Raw genomic sequence first — 16,222 nt, forward strand, 5'->3', positions numbered from 1 at the left:
ATTACTAAAAATAAGTGTGTACCGATTACTAAAACTAAGTGTGTACTGATTACTAAAATTAGGTGTGTACTGATTACAATTAGGTGTGTACTGATTACTAAAAATAAGTGTGTACTGATTACTAAAACTAAGTGTGTACTGATTACTAAACATCCCACTGGTAATTGGTGACCGGCTGTTTCTGATCTCTCAGAAGCGACTGGAGCTATTCTATTTTACATCATCGTCTAAATTGACAAACTAATTACTTTAAAACTGCTTTTTGTGTTCAGTTTCTTGTCCTTCCCCCGCACCCCCCATTAGCGCGGTTGGCTACGCACGGTGCAAAATAAGTTCAACGTACACCCGAGTTTAGAAACCCGATCACCGGTTACCATTATAACGACCCTAACGTCACGAGCGGACAACACGGGCGGTGAAACGAAGAACGTGGCCATGTGCGCACGTGGTTTCTTGGCTGGGTTGGGCCCCGCAGGGCTCGTGGGGGTTCACGGATGAGCGGGGGAGGAGGATGGGGAGGAAGAGGAGGGGGAGGGAGGGAGGAGGAGGTGGAGGGAGGAGGATGGGGAGGAGGAGGGGGAGGAGGAGGGAGGGGGGGAGGAGGGAGGAGGGGGAGGAGGAGGAGGGAGGGGGGAGTGTGTGCGGCTGTCACAGCTGATTACCGCCGGGAGAGAGCGGCAGCGAGCTGGGCCCGCCTGCATTGACGCGAGTGTGGGAACTCCCAGGACGCAACACGCCGCACCAGAGCCGGGTCTCATTTTTTTTCTTGGCAAAGTGATTGTTTGCTGGTCACTATGATGATGGTGATGATAATAAAACCACACAGCAGCCATTCTCGTGGGTGGCCGTCGAAGAGGAGCCGTAGACCCCGGCTCGCCAGGGGAAGGCGGTAAAACAGCCAACACGTGAACTCCCACCTGTTCCATCTGTGAGGGGGGGCGGGGGGGGGGGGTAGAGTGTTTCACCCATCGCGGGTAAATAACAACCAGCTTCACAGAGACTCATCATTCGCAGGCCTCTTTGCTAAGCCACGCTGCGTCTCGGGAGGAACCTTCCTGCTTAAAAAGCGCGGTGCATTCTACGCGAATTATTTTTTTACAATTCGCTGAATAAGCACGGTAGAATTATTGTTACTGGCGAAGGCAGTGGAGGCATTCACATCGGAACCCGAATTGACGCGCAGGCCACCCAGGCAACGTTGCTCCGGGAGATGCTCACGTGGAAGGGTTTTGGGGAGCCGTGGATCGATTCCCGCTCAGGACCATGTGTACGTATGTTGAACTTCTTTGGCACCGTACGTAGCCGACCGTGCTAATAGGAGGCACACCGGTGACGATTATCTGAACCGGTACTGGGCCTCTCCTTGGTCGACTCAGCCTCAAATGAGTACCCAATGCGGTGTGTAAACACCGTCACTCGGGAGACAAAGGCGGCCGGGCGCGGTGCTGGCCACCCACCCCCTCGTGTGCCACAGTGCCGGCCTTCATAGGTGCCACTCGCTAACAGCACTTGCCCCGACAGTCTGCTAGAGGCCACACCGGGGGCCCTTTGTCTGTGGTAGGGTCGTCCACGTGCACATCGCCTGCCTTCATGGCTCCCGGCCATCGCCCCATCCGCCGCATTCACTCGAACCCACGGCTCTGTGAAGCCCGCAAAGTTAATGAGAAGGGATTTGAGTTTTTCACCCGCCGCGCTTTTCATATCAAACTCCCCCTGCCCAGCCACCCCCGACGCCACCCCCCGCTCCAATTCCTCAGCTCCCCCACCCCGGCTCGAGCCCCTCCACACCCACGCGCTTTGTGAGCCAGGCGGCAGCAGATTGGAGCTAGGAGCCCTGCTTTGCGCCTCGTGGTTGTGGCTCGCCGCAGGAGAAATTCTCAAAAGTGATAACGGTCCTCCTCCTCCCCCCCCCTCCTCCTCTCCCCTCCTCCTCCCATCCCCCTCCTCCCCCTCCTCCTCCCCTCCTCCGCTCCTCCTCCTCCCCTGTTTGTGTGTGTTTTTGTGTGTGTGTTTGTGTGTTTTTGTGTGTGTTTTTTTGTGTGTGTTTGTGTGTGTTTTTGCCCCCAAATCCGCCGACTCTCTTCTCTTGAACCTCGCTCGTTCTCAAACTTCTCCCATTCTCTATCCTCTCTCGTTCTCGACTTGTCCCCTCCCTCGTTCTCTACCTATCTTCTGCTGTATATTTGGAGTTTGCTTGTCTCTCTCCGCGTGTCTCTGGTGTGGATCAATCAGTTTCAAAGACAATGAATATGTTATCAGAGTATGTTTTTGGTTTGCATTCTGACCACAAGTATTGTGGTTAATGCAGACATGATTCCTTGTAAAAGGTTTAAGTTTGGTGTTTTAACATCTTGACACCTGTTTTGTTGCCAGAAAAAGGGGAAACCCTATTCTCAAATAGACAAATGTTATTGTTGAAACGGGTGTACAAGAATATGGGTAAACCGTATGGGTTGACAGATATGGTAACCACTTCGTTGAGATATCATTTGTGGCCAGGTCGCTTCTGAAAATAAGAGCTACACGGCTCAGTGGGCCTTAACCTGGTAAAATAACACATTCCTGCGGAGGGAGCTGGTAGGAACGTTGGGTTGCTCGGTCAATGGCCAGGGTCAACGGCGGCGTGGTGTTATTCCACAAATATGGCCGACTGTGAGGGCGGGCACAAGCTGGCGTGAGTAGGTTAAACGTTGAGTTTTATAAGGGCACCACGCGGTGACCAGCCCCTCCCCTCCCCACCCAGCCCCACCCCTCCCACCCCCCACCCAGCCCCTCCCTCCCCACCCAGCCCCTCCCTGCACGACGGACGGACACAATAATCCCCTGTGGGGTGGTGTAACCAGGAGGTTCCTACCAGTAAAAATTGTAGTTGCAAGACGTCTGGTCAGCTTGGAAGAGTGGAGAAAATATCCATTAGAGCTCCCTCTAGTGGAGTCCTCTAGTGGAAGCCATCGGCCCTCTTCATGGCCAAAGAACAACACAACGCCAGATGGGCCCTGGGAAAATGAATCATCCAACTGAACATTTGGAAACTCGGGCGATCACAATGAAACCCATAACATTGATTGTCCTTGCGATCCAAGAAACCCACGCATTGGAAGCCCTAGGACGTGCCATTCGCTACCACAACCACCAATGTAACGTGGATGTCTGTGCGGGTGCTACCCATAACTTCGTAATAAACAAACGGAAAGTGATATAAACCCCATACCCGTCAACCCACACGGGTTACCCGTAGTCTTGGGCAGGGAAATTGAGTTGTCATGTCCATACAGCGTACAGCCGTTTCAATAGAGGCAAGAAAATGTGTCCACTTGTTTGTGTTTCTCCCTTGTGATGGGACTTTGTATGATGGACGTTGAGATGTATAATGGCACGGGGTGACCGATAAGGTCTGAGTTGGTCTGTAATAAGGCAGGGCACTGACAAGGGGTTGAGAGGTATGAAACTCTAACTTAATGCACAATCCTGAACACGATTAATGCACAGTACGTAACAAATATAATGTAATACACAGCAAATACTCGATTAACGGTGCAGCAAATGCGTGCATTGACGAACTCGTGAATTCGTAAAATGCCTCAAAAACAAACTCCAACTCTTTCCATTAAACAGATCCGGACTGGTAGAGGCGTCGTACTGCGAACGCCTTTTCGTGCATTGAGATTCCACACACACAGCGCACATGCACAACACACACACCACACACACACAACACCACACACATACAACACCACACACACTCACAACACCACCACACCTACAACACCACCACACCCACCCACAACACCACACACGCCACACAACACCACACACACCCCAACACCACACACACCCACAACACCACACACACCCACAACACCACAGACACACACAACACCACACACACACGCCACACAACACCACACACACCACAACACCACAGACACACACAACACCACACCCACCCACAACACCACACACACCCACAACACCACACACAACACACACACACCACAACACCACACACACCCACAACACCACAGACACACACAACACCACACACACACACAACACCACACACACCACAACACCACAGACACACACAACACCACACCCACCCACAACACCACACACACAACACCACACACACCACAACACCACACACACCCACAACACCACAGACACACACAACACCACACACACACGCCACACAACACCACACACACCACAACACCACAGACACACACAACACCACACCCACCCACAACACCACACACACCCACAACGCCACACACACAACACCACACACACCACAACACCACAGACACACACAACACCACACACACACACCCACAACACCACACACACCCACAACACCACACACACACACCCACAACACCACACACACCCACAACACCACACACAGACACACAAACCGCGCCGTATTGTTTGAAACTTCATGCCCTTGCCCCACGTGGGCTGCGGGGCCGCACAGCGGCGTCAGCGCCCTGAGCACGTGACGAACACGTGACGAGCTCGCTCCACGGGGCGGCAGCTCTCAGCCGCCACTCTTCAGCACCCCCCTCTCCTCCTCCTCCCCGACCCCCCCTGCCCTCTCTGCCGGCATCTCTCCCCCCACCCTCTCCTCCTCTCCCCCCACAACCCCTACACCTCTCCACACTCTCCCCACCCTCTCCTCCTCTCTCCCCCCACACATCCCACCCTCTCCCCCCAACACCCCCACACCCTCCACCCTCTCCTCCTCTCCCCCCACACACCATACTCCCCCACCATCTCTCTGTCTCTCCTCCTCCCCGTCCCCTCTCTGCTGAATGGGAGTTTGTTAAAAACAATGGGGGCGGTGGCGGTGTGGAGGAGGTTGTGGATGGTGGTGGGAGGGGGGGGTCACTTTCGGGGGGGGGGGGGCGCGTTGTCTGCACCCCCCCCCCCCCCCCGCGTGTGCGGGCCTGGAGGCGCTGTGAGTGCGGAGCGGGGAGTCCGCGCCGGGGTTTACTCGCTGCCCGTGACCCCCCCCCCCCCTCTTCACCCGCTGATGCTCGAGATGTCAAGTAGCGGGGGAGGCGAGGAGGAATAAGAAAACACATCGGACGCTTTCACTTTGCCTATACGCTGTGGGGGTGGGGAGTTGGGATTAGTCAGAAGCGGAGGGGTTTTTTTTCTGCTCAAAATTATTTGGCCTTTCTAAAGATTCGGCTGTTTTTTTTTTGTTCAATCGAATTTTTAAGTCAACGTGGCGGGATTGTGTTCCTCCGGAGAACGAAGTCGATCTGATTCCCACGGACACGCTGTGGGGTGGCAGCGAGGTCCCAAGTGCTTCCATCCAGGAACGCTTTCGGAGAAACCACATCAACTTAACTAAAATTTATTTTAAATAGGAGAAACCACATCAACGTAACTAAACTATTCTTTATTTTAACTCGGAGAAACCACATCAACTTAACTAAACTATTCTTTATTTTACCACGTGAGACCCACTGAGCTGGTATAGTTATTTTTCCGAAGTGACCTGGTCATCACAAATGATAGCTCAACGAAGTGGCTTTTCACGTGGACATTTATTGCAGCCAAATACTCTTAAACGCGTGCTTCTAAATTGTGGAGAGGAAAAAACAGGAGGACCCAGAGAAAAACCCACGCGACCACGTGGAGAGAGAGACACGCAAACTTCACATACACATCAGCATGCCTCAGGGTCGGGATGGAACCCACGACCTCCTGCATACCAGGCGAGGTAGTTAACATCTCCTAGCCACCGCACGCAAGATTATGATAGGGGGCCAGTAAAGTGTCGTGCGCTATCGTCTGTCTGTGGCGCCGATCTTAAACGGATCTGTCCTCGCGGCTGCATCCCCTCCACACGCTCTGGGTCTGCTCCCACGCGCGATCACGAAAGTTCCCCAAACACGAATTTGCTCAGCGCCCAACGTGGCCAGCGAGTCACGGTGACTCGGAGAGCCTTTGATGTCATCACATTTCTGATCGCGTTTTAGTTGTAGCGGTTTCCACAGCCTCGGTTTTTTAAAAAATGCCACGCGTGTAAACTTTATTCGGGGTAAGACTGCATGTCAAAAATAATACATTTCTAATTGTGTGTTTTTTGCACAAGTAAAACGTGTTTAAATTGTATCCGCATACACATGTATACATTAACCCCCCCCCCCTTCGCACAAGAAGGGTTCACAAGTGTCGTCATCACATCTACCCCTCTAGTTAAGGAACGAAACAGGAGGGTTTATCCACAAATCTGGCTGTCGCCTGATGAAGCTAGTTGTAATTACTGGCGAAACATCGTACTCAGATTGTAAATGTTGTGGCTTGGCTCTCCAACACACCGGTGTGCTGTACTGGTAACGAATTGGTATGTTTTGTTTACGTGACAAACCTTACTAGTTGGCTGTGTCGGGTGGTGGTGGGTTTAACAACACATGCATATTTACGCGATCTATTAGGGATGATGTTGATCGCGAAAGCCTAACTGTTAAACTGACATGTATGTTGAAGTTATTTCGCATCGCACGTAGCCATCCGTGCTCATCGGAGATGCATTGACGACATACCCAACGCATTTACAGCAGCCGCAAAAAATATTATAATAATAATTATTATTTACAATTCTCAGACACCTTTCACAGCAACTTCTTCTCGAGGCGCCGCGCGCGAAAAGGAACCCAGATGCTAAAGAAGGAGCCAACGATGTTCGAGACGAGAGCCGGGGATGGAACAGAGCCGGTTCCGACAGAGCTCGTCTTAAACGCATCGCTGTGTTCAGTCGGGACTTACAGATATCAACAAATGTCCGACAGCCTGGTCTCTCCAACGGGAGGCAGTACCACAACCAGGAGGGGTGCCAGATTAATACGGTCGGCTACGTACGGTGCGAAAGAAGTTCAGGATACATACAGTAGGGAGTTCCACAATCTGGGGGGGGGGGGGGCACCAGGAGGGAATTTCCTCAACTGGGGGGCCACCACACTAAACCCCGAAAGGCAGTTGAGATTGAGGTTTTTATTAAAGGACACCATAGACAAATCTCGAGGAATTTGGAGGGCCGTAAGACACTTTAAGTTAATGACCCCACGACACATGCCAGGCCAGTGTGGGGATGGGCGGTGGTGTGGGGAGGATGCCAGCAGACTGGCACCTAGGGGGCAACCAGGGATTCAAGCGAGGGGGGTGGGTGGGGTGTGGGTGGTGGGGGGCAAGTGGGAGGGAGCTTGGCGCCTGGGCTGGGGGCGAGATTGGGGGGGGGGGAGCGGTCATTGTAGAGACCTCCTCCTTCTCCAGCTCCTGCCTCTCCGAGCCGTGTCGCTGGCAGGACCCATGCATGGCCGAGCCGTGGGGGTGTGGGGGGAAGGGAGAGAGAGAGGGAGAGAGGGAGGGCTTTCACTCGGGGAGAATAGCGTTAGGTGCGGGTGAGCGGAGTCATTTGAGCAGCAGGGCCCGACGCTCTTGGGATAATGAGTTACAGCTGGGAACCCCGCAGTAAGATGAAGTGGAGGGACACACCGTCCAGTTCATTCCTTCCTGCTCAATAGCCCGGCCCCGAGGGTTGCGGCTCGGCAGACGAGTGGGGGTGGGTGAGCGGCGGTGGGGGGGGGGTGGGGAGTTGAGTGTGTGGGGGGGAGAGTCGTCATCGGGAGTTATCGGACCCCGGGGGGGGGGGCTCGCTCCGTGTCGATGCTGAGAAGGCAACGATAATTAACATCTGTGAGCGACGCGATAGAAGGCCCACGGCATTCGGTTGGTCTTGAGCCGGTGGTCTGGATACGACTGAGAGCGTTTCGTGCGTGCAATTGCTGCACACCTGTGCACGCGCCGAGCGGGTGAATACACCGCAACGGCCTCCTCCACCAGCGCATGCCCGAGACGCGTCGTGCCAATGGGATGGGATGGGAGCGAGTGTCTGACGAGTAGAGGACAGACGGACACACCCGCGCGCAATGAGCTCCACATGCGGCACGCGCGCTCCTTTGCGTGTTGCCGCTGACGTTGGCTGTCGTGTAAATGCCAAGCTTGGGTTAGCAACAACAACAACTCACGGCAACTCGGTCCTTAGCAATCATCATCATCGGCCATGGTCCATCCACTGCTGGATGAAGGCTTCCTCAAGCCACCGCCGCCACCTCTCACGATCCCGAGACTGTAATCCAGCCGTGCACCTTCACACGCACTGCATTAATCGCTCCGTCTCATCAGTGGACATCCTATCAGATGCGCCCCAATCCTTGACTGCCACTCCGGTGTTACTCACCACCATCAGTCACTGTCCGAGCAGCACGTTGGTTGCTGCACTTACTCCGCTCATCTTCTTGGTTCTTTCGGTAAAGTCACGTAAAGTCACGTGACTTTACCGAAGATGAATCCCTGCTGCAGTCACGAAAACTTTACATCGAAATTTACTCTGCTCACTTTGCTTGCGCGTGTTCTCTATTCCGTCGCTCGGTGTCCTTCCAAGAGTGCATCTCTCTACGCTTCTCTGCTGCACTTTTCGGTGTCGTTATCGAATGATCAAGATATTTGGCGCTGTTGTGGCAAGTTGCACGCGTTAATCTACAGCAACAACTAAAAATCTTCTTTAGGGCCCATACTTGGCACGGGTTACTTTTCGCGATCAAGTTCAGCTTTCAGCAGTGGTGGTCCAGGCCGACGGCCAGCCCTGAGATGGTCCGGTGCCTTCTGGGGCCACGTGGAGTGACGCTTTTACTGGCGGTAAGGGCTGAAAAATAGCAAGTTGGAGAGCGAGTTTGCCAGAGCGAACGGCTGTTGTCTGCATCAGCTGCCTGTTTGCCGTGCACCGGCCACCCACACAGCTAAACAAGAACATCGCGTTCCACCCCGCACGATCACGGGCTGGTTTCACATCCCCAAGTCTCATCGACAGCACGTGTTACCGGCATAAACAAACGCTTCTGGGAAACATCGTCCGCAGGGCCCCGTTTTACTACTTCACAAAGCCACTTTTTCTATTTGACGATGAAACAAAGCCCTTCTGCAAATTGCTTTTGGACCTCTCGCTAGGCCATGGCATTGTCCCCGTCTGCACATAATTCCCGCACAATGGAAACCCACCACAACTTGAACTTGTGACCATCACGGAGCTGCGGCCTTTACTGACGGCTCAGCTCGCGGGTGATATCTGTCAGCGCATTGCCTTCTCTCACTGCTGCGCGCGCTCGCCATACGTTCACAAGTTCCGGGATTAAATGTTTAAAAAATCTTTAAATCTCATAAATTGGGCCTAAGATGTCAGATTGATCCGAAAGTTCGACGTCGCGAGAATCGATGTTGCAGATTGCATCACTGTCTGTGCTTTCACCACCACTACCAGCACGGGCCTCCCAACACATCGGGTGTCGTCACTTTTGTTCGCGAAAAGACGCGTTAAATTACCTTATTGCAAATGTAAATGAGATCTGACATTTGTATTATTGTTATTACTTATTATGATTCCGCTAATTTACCCAGGAAAGCCTGAGTCTCAAACTTTTTCCAGGTTTTCGCAGTAGTGGGCGATGTTACTGCTGCTGTGTGATCCCAATTGAGTGATTTGCCGATAATTTTTTTCAGCATTGGGATATTTGTCCAATATCAGTTAAATTGTACTGCGCTTGTTTTTGTTTAAATGCCCATCAAATATCTGGGTAGTCTGAATTTTAAATTGTTTACATAATGAAGCTCAGCTCGAGTACGACGGTGGAATCGTCGGTCTCCGTGATCAATCTGTAGAGCTTCTGCTAATATTCCCAATCTAAACTTCCTCGCTGCTCCGGCGAAATATTCTTTCCACGCGTTTGCTGTGAGGAATGTGGGGGGAGGGTCACCGCTATTCGTTCGTTGCGTCGGTGTGTTCCAGAAAACATCTGGATCTCAGATCTGAGAACATCTGGTTCTCAGATGTTGCTGAAAACTCAGTTCAGAAAATTGCTTTCACGTGTGAAGGTGTCCCTGTATACCGAGCGCCATCCTTCACAGACCCTCGCAGTGTCAACGCCTTATAACACCTACGCGTCTGGCCACGTCGCTTGCATCTCCACGAGTGGCATCGAGTGGCACTGAATCGCGCGATCGTCTTCCTGCCGAGCACGCAGATTCATCCGCTCGCTCCCGATTCTTTGCCTGCGAGCACGAATCTCATTTCCCTTCATGTTTCCCACGCAGTCGTTCTCGTCCCGTTCTGCCAGATGTCCCTGGCCTCCTCCTCCGTTTTCATTTCCTCCGTTGTTTCTCGCAAGCCGCTCTTAGTTTCTCCAAACCCAGGGTTAGGCCGTCCGCAAACAAACAAAAACCATCGAAAATGGAAAATCGATTGCTCCTCTTCTACGGTCGTCTGTTCACGTCGTCTCCTCCGTCGACTTTCAACGCCGGTGCCATCGCTGCGCCGAGGAGCGAGTGGAGAAACAGCGTGGTGCTTCTTAAACCCACTCCCAACACAAGCCATTATCGATATATTTTTATTTTTTTTAACGCGTGTTGTTGATCAACTCTGGCTACTTTGCTGCCTGCAACCCGGGCAACGTTCTCTAGTCGGTTTGCACCCCAGCGATTCGCGAGCACGACTGCCACGACTACCCCAGGTAAACAGCCGTCTGACAGACACAACACCTCGAGAGCTGGCCCATACGGTGGGCCAAGTGTGGCCTTTGTGCTACCAGTAGCCTTGAGGGTTGCGTTGAGCAATGGACAACGCATTGCTGCCTGGCACATGCCTGCAGTCTGGGCGGGAGCGCGTCGCGCCTTTTCTCTCTCTACCAGAGGCCCCCTTTTTCTTTACTGTGCCGCTTTGCATCACAATGAGAGGCCACTCAACACAAAAATGACACCGAAGTGCCCCTTTCTATTGCGCGCTCATAAATCCTGCACCAGGCCCCGGATCAGCCTGTGGGATCCGTGCCCGAACTTTGGGCCGGGGGGGTGGGGGGAGTGCAGCACCCCCCACCTCCCCCACCACCCCCACCTCCCTCCCACCTCCCCCCGGTGCCGGGACATTCAGGAGCGCAAGAGAGAGAGGAGGTTGCTCGTGGAAGGGGAGACTTGCCTCTTCCTCCTCCTCTCTCTCTCTCGCACACGAAGCCCGTCGAGACTTTTGAGCGGGATTAGACGAATAAGAAGCAGTCGCAGTGGTCGTTAGACATTGTGCCGGACTGTAACCGAGGCCAATGCAGGCAACTTTCACGACTTGGAATACAATTACTGTATGAATACAGAATGAGCACGTTCGTGAGGCACTCGCAGCGCTCGTGACATTCAGAGGCACGGAAGAGAAACAAAAACATGCAGACAGGCGATGAGCCGGTGCCAAAAAGTATCCATGCTCTGCGGTCCTCTCTATATTAAGATGTCTTCAGCGATTTAATGAGTGTTTATATCGAATACTCTAGCTGGCTCCATGTCCAGGCACTGCAAGGGAGTGACATTTTCGCCACGTGCTTGACTGCAAACAATCGACGTTTTCTTCGTCTCGCTACTGTGGTAACTATAAAATTTAATCGGGGTGGCTAATGAACTGGATGATTGCGTCAGGAGGAGCGGAGTGGTGAATTGTCGCTGCTGTGATACCGCCTCCGTTTGTGTTTGTGGATCGAGCTACTCATGACTGCAATGCATGTCCAGTACAGAAACAACTTTTGGTCACGACCTCTCATCGTAAGTGTGTTTCCCTGCGAAGACGGAGCAATGCTGATTTCTTCTGGCAACCCCAATCCCAAAATGTGGTCAATTTGACATTCTGGCAGGAGACATTCTAAAAACTAAACTATTAAACTCGTTTTTTTTATTTTACCAGGTAAGACCTACTGAGCTTCATACAGTAGCTCTTTTCAGGGACCTCGCTACAAATGATAGCTCAACGAAGTGACTCATCATTTGGAGATTTTTAACAGCCAAATACTAAACTCATTTTTCTAGATGTGGAGGGGAAACCCGGGGGACCCGGATAAAAAAATCCACGCGACTACAGAGAGAGAGAGACACGTCTGGGTCGGGATCGAACCCACGACCTCCTGCACACCAGGCGAGGGAGTTAACATCTCGCCACCGCGGCGCCCCGGAGGATGAGAGCCGTTGAACGTTCCCAGATCGACGATTGGCTGAAGTCAACCGCGCCCAGGAGTTGCAAACGCGCGGCCGTCTATTTGTGACATGGGTGGAAAAAACCCGATTTTTCCAGCGGCAAGCATCGGGTTTTTTCTTTAATACAATTAAACCAGATTTCGGGAAATTAAAACCTGGTTTAATGAATACGAAACTCTGATCCAAGGCTTAGGCTGCTTCCTCGTCGGTGCTGCTATCGTACTCGGGGGGGCCGTCGGGCACGGGGTAGTCGTAGAATGCGGCGGGCAGGTTGGTCTTGATGAACACGAGCTTCTCCTCCACAATCGTGGACGCCAGTGAGTTCCTTAGCTTGGAATGGATGAAGCCCATTGGTGAGAAGTGCGGTTTTGCAATTAGAACCAATTAAACCGGATTTCTCCCAATCTCAGATGATCGGTTTTAATATGAAAAGACAATTAAACCCGATTGTACAAAACCCGACTGTGCCACCCTTGGTTTGTGAGCGGTGCCCTCTAACCCCGATGGGCCCCGGGCCAGACGTGATGCAATGGTTTGGCGACAGGCGTGAAGTGGGCGAGCAAAGACAGTGGGGCCCCGTGTGTTACGGGACAACCCGTGGACTCGTCAACGACTGGTGCCACTAGTGTCGCAGTGCACCTAGCCTGGCACAAGTGCCGCGTGGATTTCACGGCCACTTAGTGACACGCACGGTGGTTGTTATTGTGTGTGTGTGTAGAATGCAATGTTTATTTAAAAATGAACGTTCGTGTTGAATGTAGCCCCCCCCCCCCCCCCCCCCCGTGTATCTTTATTTTTGCTCCATAAACAGATTTCAAAACACGAGTTTGTTTTGTCAGACACGCATTTCAAACAATTCCACGAATTGGAAGTTTGGATGACGGGACATTACGCTGGGGCATCGGATGACCGCGGTGTCTGATGGGAACTCCGCTGGATGTGACCCCGATAACAACCCACAACCCACCACAAACGCAGGGGAGCACTCTTAATTTGGTTTAAAAACTTATATATTTTTTTAACTACAATTCTCTAAAATGTGGGAAAACAAAAACAGCCAATGTTGCTTTTTAAATCAGGAATGTCTCAAGCTAATTGCTGTTTAATTGATGTTTGTGTAAATTTATCAAAATTATCAGCACAGGCAGTCGCCTCCTGGCCGCCCCGCTTCGCGGGAGAGACAAACACGGGGCGCGGACCACACAGCGCGGCCCCACTCCCCCGTGACTCCCCCCACTCCCCACTGACTCCTCCCACTCATCCACTGACTCCCCCCACTCCCCCGTGACTCCCCCCACTCCCCCGTGACTCCCCCCACTCCCCACTGACTCCCCCCACTCCCCACTGACTCCTCCCACTCATCCACAGACTCCCCCCACTCCCCCGTGACTCCCCCCACTCCCCACTGACTCCCCCCACTCCCCACTGACTCCTCCCACTCATCCACAGACTCCTCCCACTCCCCCGTGACTCCCCCCATTCCCCACTGACTCCTCCCACTCATCCACAGACTCCTCCCACTCCCCCCCGTGACTCCCCTCATGACCCCTCCCACTTCCCCTATGACTCCCCCCATGACTCCTCTCACCCCCCGTGACTTCCCCCATGACTCCTCCCACTTCCCCTATGACTCCCCTCATGACTCCTCCCACTTCCCCCCCGTGACTCCCCCATGACTCCTCCCACTTCCCCCCCGTGACTCCCCCATGACTCCTCCCACTTCCCCCCCGTGACTCCCCCGTGACTCCTCTCACTTCCCCCCCGTGACTCCCCCATAACTCCTCCTACTCCCCCCGTGACTCCCCTAACCCACCCCGTGACTCCTCCCACCCCCCCCTGTCACGCCCCCATGACTCCCACTCCCCCGATGACTCCCCTCATGACTCCTCCCACTCCCCCCCGTGACTCCCCCCATGACTCCCCACCACATCCCTCGTGACTCTTTCCCACTTCTCCATGAACCCAGCAGGTGGCTCAGCGGCAGAGCGAGCGGCGCCCAATCGGAAGGCTGCGAATTCAGAAGATCCTCATTGGAGGTTGACTCAGCCCATCATACCTCAGGGGTCGATAAAATCAGTACACATTTGTAGAGGAGTCAAACGTGGTTGTCCTATGGAAAGACTCGACCCCGCCATCGGAACGATGCTCTTTAGCACTAAAGTTCATGGTTCCTTGGACAAAAGAAAAATCTCAATGCTCCAAGTGCCTGTAATTGTATCACTTCATCAATGCCCCTGCTCACTCCCCCGCGCGAATTACCACGGCGCTACAGAATGCGACCAACCCTTTCCAAATCCACCACCACAAGCGCTTCCCACCTGAACAATCATGCGGCAGATGCCACCCGTAACGTGTTCTTCTGTGTGGTAGCGGAGCGCGCTGTGACCCCACTCCAAGATGTCTCGGGGTTATCATGGACGGAAGCCTGATGACCTTCTAGCCCCACACAAAAGAGATCTGTGAAAAGACCAAATATAAGAATCGCCCCGTTTATTTGTCCACGATATTTTTCGTCACATAGCAGGCGACACGCACGGGAGTGAAAACTCCAAGTCTCGACACTGCATGTGCTGCGTTCGTTTGCCGTTCAGCATCAAGTTCAGCTTATTCAAATGAGCTCCTGCCTCCCTGCTCTCATCAATGTGATCTCTCTCCGCCTGCCCTGGCCGGCCCAGGATCACGCGCTCTGCTTTGACCCGCGCCTCCACGTGGCGTTTGCACGACACTCCCGCGTTGCTCGTATTTATGCTGAGACTTCGTCTCTGTTGAGATTTCCCCACATTTCCTGCAGTTCATTTTCAATCGGATGCGCTAAAAAAGTCGCCGCAGAGCAATAGCCGCCCTATACTCTTCTGTAGCCTTCTAATCTATAGCCGCCCTGCATCTGTCCAATATCCAATAGCCGCCCTATACTCTTCTGTAGCCTTCTAATCTATAGCCGCCCTGCATCTGTCTCATATCCAATAGCCGCCCTATACTCTTCTGTAGCCTTCTAATCTATAGCCGCCCTGCATCTGTCCAATATCCAATAGCCGCCCTATACTCTTCTGTAGCCTTCTAATCTATAGCCATCCTGCATCTGTCCCATATCCTATAGCCGCCCTTCTGTAGCCTTCTATTCCATAGCCGTCCTGCATCTATAGCCACTCTGCAATAGCCGCCATGCATCTGTTTCATGCTTCTCGAACTTAATGCACTGCGGGTTTTCAATTGCACTGTGGTTTTTTTTTTCGTTTTCAAGTAAATACATTTTTAAAAAATGATTTGTCCGAGCCAACATGTGTAAAATGTATTTTTTGGGAATTGTATTTTGTATTTTCTGTAAGATTAATTTGTGTTTGTAGAGTATGTTTTAATTTCGCATGTAACAGTTGTTCTTGAGCTGATTTATCTTTGGATGTTTTTTTTCTCGGATTGCTTGTGCTTCGTTTATGTGTTCTGCTTTTGTAATTTTGGAGACCCCCAAGTCATCCTTATCTCGTGAGTTTCACTTGGTTACGTAAAATACACTGGCATTTAGAAACTGTGTATCTATATGTGTCTTCATGTATATCTGTGTGTCTCTATCTTGACAAAGTCCCGAAAGTGAGCGTCTCCATCTTGATTTGAAGCTTTCGTGATTGCAGGAATCCATACTCTTTGGTTCTTTCGGTAAAGTCACGTAGGTATAAAATAAAATAAATTATTTTCGTGGGTATAAATAAAATAATTTATTTAATTTAAAAAAAAAATGTTTTTTATTTACTTTAATAATTTATTTTATTTAAAATAAAATAATTTATTTATTTTATTTTATGCCTACGTGACCAAAGAGCATGAGCTCCTCCAGTTGTCAAGGTCAAGTAGCCCGCATGCCCAACCAACCGCATGCCAAAGCAGCTCGTGTTTATACTCTTTGGTTCTTTCGGTAAAGTCACGTAGGTGAAAATAATAATAAAATAAAAAAGTGAAAACACAAATTTATTTTATTATTATTTTCACCTACATGACTTTACTGAAAGAACCAAAGAAAACTTCAAATCTAGAATCAACTCGTATTTGTCCGGATAGAGGCGGCTAAACGGGTGCGGCACGGGCTAGAGAAGAGTTGGACCGAAGTGGTACAGGAGGATGTGGAGCTGAGTGGACTTTCTGACGACTGGTACTAGGG

The sequence above is a fragment of the Lethenteron reissneri genome, chromosome 46 (genome assembly GCF_015708825.2).
Source record: "Lethenteron reissneri isolate LAM-NWPU_2019-01 chromosome 46, ASM1570882v1, whole genome shotgun sequence".
NCBI classification, from domain to species: domain Eukaryota; kingdom Metazoa; phylum Chordata; class Hyperoartia; order Petromyzontiformes; family Petromyzontidae; genus Lethenteron; species Lethenteron reissneri.